This window comes from Galeopterus variegatus, unplaced genomic scaffold (genome assembly GCF_000696425.1).
Source record: "Galeopterus variegatus unplaced genomic scaffold, G_variegatus-3.0.2 Scaffold18636, whole genome shotgun sequence".
Classification (NCBI taxonomy): Eukaryota; Metazoa; Chordata; class Mammalia; order Dermoptera; family Cynocephalidae; genus Galeopterus; species Galeopterus variegatus.
The window spans coordinates 13,602-18,836 of record NW_007744747.1 but is presented as its reverse complement, the minus strand read 5'-3'; positions in this window follow the sequence as shown (position 1 = coordinate 18,836).

Here is a 5,235-nt window from a genome sequence, read left to right as displayed (position 1 = left end):
GGCAGAGGAACTTTGAGCATATAGTATGTTTCCTCATGGTTACTGGACTCATAAGTTACTCTCCATGATGGGTCTCAAATCCCTGATAATATATCTTAAAGCACTATTTCTTATGTGAGTTAACTCATTTGGTTTTCACAGACTATGCTCTGAGAAAGTGTTTATTACCCGCCTCATTCTGCAGGTGGGGAAACTGAGTCACAGAGAGGCACAGAAAAGTCAAAATCTAATATGTAGCAAAGCCAGGATTTAAACCTAGGCAGGAGGGCTCTAGAACCCATGTTTGTTTGTTTCTTTGTTTTTAAAATATGCTACTTACTGAGATCAAACTGAGTGACAGAATTTCTTGAGATGGGTAAGTAATTTCACAGTAAGCGTGAAGATTTAACAAATTTGTGTGTCCCCAGAATTCCATCTTTGATGGCGCTGGGACTCTTTCCGAGACAATGATCAAGAGAAACTGTTCTTTTTGAACAGTGCTAAAATCATAAACAATCCCCCCTTTATCTCCCCAAAGCTGAACTCTCTCTCGTGGGGATATTTGACAGAGCACATGTGCCCTCTGCGTGTCAGCTGTATTTTTTTCCTTCAATGTAGGTGTGAGATTTCATTAAACAGTTTTTCCCCTTCAATACTTTTATAATCTTAATTTTAAAAATCAAATTATAGAAACGTTTCTATGAAGAAATTAAAGCAAAATAGGTTTTTTGTATTTAATCTCAAAACAGCGGGAAAAAAAACAAACACCAAGATAAATGTGAAAGTGCTTGTAAAGTGTCTGATTTTGTTGGATTTTTATTCCAATGATTTAAATCATTTCCCCAACGTTGTGGTCTCTCTCATGCTGTTAATTACAGCTAACGTTTCTCAAACTCCTAACATGTGCCAGTGTAATGCTATGTCTTCTTTGCCTCAGCCCTTTTGGTATCTCCTAGATGAATAAAACACCTGCCCTCAAGGTGCTCATTGTCTAATGTGGAAGCTCGAGTAGGCAAACCCACCAACGCCAAGTGTGGCAAGCAAGGCACCACCTTGTGACCTGCAGCTGGAGACTCTGAGCTTTATTCACCCTTTATTTCAATAAGTAAGTTTTTGTAAAAGACTGAGATATAGTTTGTTTGTTTGTTTGTTTTTAATGACAGAGAGAAAGAAACATGGAATTCTTCAAATGCTGCAGAGTGTTTAATGCACGGCCCATGACACATGAAGGAGACTGGTGTTCAAGAGTGCAGGCTCCAGATCCAGAGGGCCGAATAAAGAGGCTTAGAATAAGTGACTCAAGTTTATAATGTTCACTGTCCAAAATCAAGACTGAAGTAATGGCCTGAACCACACTGTTAATCATGCTTGTTTCATTCTTTTTCAGGGATCATGTTTTTTCAGTCACAGCTAAATTTGTTATGATCTGCAGGAAAAGAAATGTTATCTATGAATTTATTCCCTTATTCTGTTCACTGAAGGTAGTTCCTTAATGTGTCACTGGAGGGGACAGAAAGTAATCCTCATTTCATGTTTTATGTCTGTTGTACTTGCCCCAGCCTTTTTCTAAGGGAGTGGAAAAATCTCACGACTTGAACTGTGAAATCCAAAATGCAAAACCATGCCAGTAATTAAAAGGAAACCAAATGTTTTCACCTTATATTTTTCTACATGCTTTAGCTTCACAATTGAGCTCATCAACAATCTGAGTATGTAGATAGACACTATTACAGGCTTGTCTCCTTATGGCCTTTGCTACAGAACTATTTACAGTATAATTGACATCTGGTGTCATGTATAGTTTGGATATAGTTTTCATCTGATGAAGAAGCTTGTTTCATAAAGAATTCTATTTAGTTCTATTTGTCCCTTTATTTATTCTGGCCATGTACAAAAAGTTTATTCTAGGCATATTTTTCTTTTCGGATATCCCTTACCCCCATCCCCAATAAATCACATATAAAACTATACATTCAAATTGATTTAATTATAAACTTAGATTAGTCAAACAATTTAATTCATTTGGAAGCTAATGATTTGCATTTCCGACTTCTGAAGCACCCAAGTGCCGGGTCGCTGAACTTGAAGCAGTGGGAGAGCAGACGTCTAACTCACAGATTAGAGCTACGTGGACCTAAAGTACACAAAATATCCATATTTCTACAGTTCTCAGTTCAGTGGGATCTAATGCAATNTATAGAAACGTTTCTATGAAGAAATTAAAGCAAAATAGGTTTTTTGTATTTAATCTCAAAACAGCGGGAAAAAAAACAAACACCAAGATAAATGTGAAAGTGCTTGTAAAGTGTCTGATTTTGTTGGATTTTTATTCCAATGATTTAAATCATTTCCCCAACGTTGTGGTCTCTCTCATGCTGTTAATTACAGCTAACGTTTCTCAAACTCCTAACATGTGCCAGTGTAATGCTATGTCTTCTTTGCCTCAGCCCTTTTGGTATCTCCTGCCACCATTTTACAAACGAGAATAAAGAGGCTTTGAATAAGTGACTCAAGTTTATAATGTTCACTGTCCAAAATCAAGACTGAAGTAATGGCCTGAACCACACTGTTAATCATGCTTGTTTCATTCTTTTTCAGGGATCATGTTTTTTCAGTCACAGCTAAATTTGTTATGATCTGCAGGAAAAGAAATGTTATCTATGAATTTATTCCCTTATTCTGTTCACTGAAGGTAGTTCCTTAATGTGTCACTGGAGGGGACAGAAAGTAATCCTCATTTCATGTTTTATGTCTGTTGTACTTGCCCCAGCCTTTTTCTAAGGGAGTGGAAAAATCTCACGACTTGAACTGTGAAATCCAAAATGCAAAACCATGCCAGTAATTAAAAGGAAACCAAATGTTTTCACCTTATATTTTTCTACATGCTTTAGCTTCACAATTGAGCTCATCAACAATCTGAGTATGTAGATAGACACTATTACAGGCTTGTCTCCTTATGGCCTTTGCTACAGAACTATTTACAGTATAATTGACATCTGGTGTCATGTATAGTTTGGATATAGTTTTCATCTGATGAAGAAGCTTGTTTCATAAAGAATTCTATTTAGTTCTATTTGTCCCTTTATTTATTCTGGCCATGTACAAAAAGTTTATTCTAGGCATATTTTTCTTTTCGGATATCCCTTACCCCCATCCCCAATAAATCACATATAAAACTATACATTCAAATTGATTTAATTATAAACTTAGATTAGTCAAACAATTTAATTCATTTGGAAGCTAATGATTTGCATTTCCGACTTCTGAAGCACCCAAGTGCTGGGTCGCTGAACTTGAAGCAGTGGGAGAGCAGACATCTAACTCACAGATTAGAGCTACGTGGGCCTAAAGTACACAAAATATCCATATTTCTACAGTTCTCAGTTCAGTGGGATCTAATGCAATATTTTCTGTGTCCAGAAAGAGTCAAATTCCATTCTGTCATTAGAGTATATTGTCCAGAAAATTAGACAATTGTCCATGCCTAATATCTGCTAATTGGAATTATATTTATATCCTTTAACCATACTCCTCTTTAATGAATCTAAAAAGAAATCAATGAAAATGAAGTCAAAGTATATCTACCAGCTCAAATAAAATCAATTTAATTATATTTAGTGACTTTGAAAGATATTTTACTGACCAAATTTTATTGTTATTACTTGGGAACTCTGGTGAAGTGTCCAACCAAGAATTTGGAATTTAGTTTAAGGTGGCCTCCTCCTTGTAAGAGAAACAGCAAGATTATGTTGGCAGAGGCATGCAAATTCACATTAAAGAGAGCAAATGTCTTTCTCATATGCTGTTTTGTGGAACTCTGTTTAAATGTGTTTCCCAGGAGGCATATTGTTTCACCATAGAAACATAAATAATCAATTTTTAAGAAGGGGAAATTTACAGAAGCAGACTTAGGCATGAGTCACTCGAGGAGTATCTGGAAAAGAGGAGGCCTTTGTGAGCAGATGTGGAATACCCAACTGACAAGCAGGCAGATTCTAAGTAACTTTTCTAATGAAATAAATTCCTAGATTACATGGCAGATAAAATCCCTATCATTCTGGATCCTGCATTTAAAAGAAACTCATTTTATTTCAGCTTTCATTCTTTAGGTTTCTAACTTAAAACCATCCAAAGATACACTACAGATAAGAATATTGAAAGGTACTGAAATGTCCTTTTTTTTTTTTTTTTCCCCGCAGCTGACCAGTGCAGTGAACTGAACTCTTAACCGTCCTGTTATACGGCTGTGCTCTACCCAACTGAGCTAACCAGTCAGTCCCCTGAAAGGTACTTCTTTGTATGACAGAGTTCACTTTTTCTGACCTGTGCAGCTTCAGAAGTCTCCTTGCTTGTGTTCTCATTCACAACTTGGTGGATGTCACAATAATTTTCAACCTGGTATAAGATACTGTTCTACTTGTAGTCAGTCAATGATCTTGATTTTTCTCTCTATCAGGACATCAGAAAAAAATCATGTCTTTTATGAAGAAAAATGAAGTTGAGGTTTTCAATTTCTCTTTCTTGTTAAGGGTTAACTTTTTCATAACGCGGTTACTCATTTCTCCCATTTGAAGTCTGGGGAAATGTTCTAACGTGAGAGATTCCTGTTAAAACTTGATACATATTACTCTCAAAATAAGCAGGAACAATGCGCAATTTCAGGGATACTTTACATTGTTCATTTTCCTAAAATGAAAATGTTCTGTTTCCTTTTCCCCTGATATTGCATAAAGACTGTTAGAAAACAAAGGAGCAAACAACTTCAGCAAAAGGTACGTCCCTGCGTAATCTTACTCTGTAGAGATAATAAGTGTAATAGCTTCCATGTTCAACTTATAGAGTTTTCCTACAAACATGTAAGTAGGCACAAGACATATGTGTATAAGTATTTTTTAATTTTAAAATGTACTTCAGATTAAATTATACACATATACATTGACTACATGTAGATAGTTTTTCATTTCACTCTACAAAGATCTTTACTATCTTTTTTAATGACTGCATGGTAATCTGTACTAAAAATGTAGCCAGATGAATTCACTCTGCCCTCAACTGATAAACTTTTTTTATATCAATGCCAGCTTTAAAGAAAGTATGCATGAGGTTACAAAGAGTGTGTACAACCTCTTGCTCACTATGTTTGGACACACTGGATTTCTTTCTCTTTCTAGAACTCTCCAGGTGCTTCTGCCCAGGAACTTTGCCTTTTTTGTTTCTTTACTGTTGTAGACAAGGAACAAACTCCTGTTGGTTCTG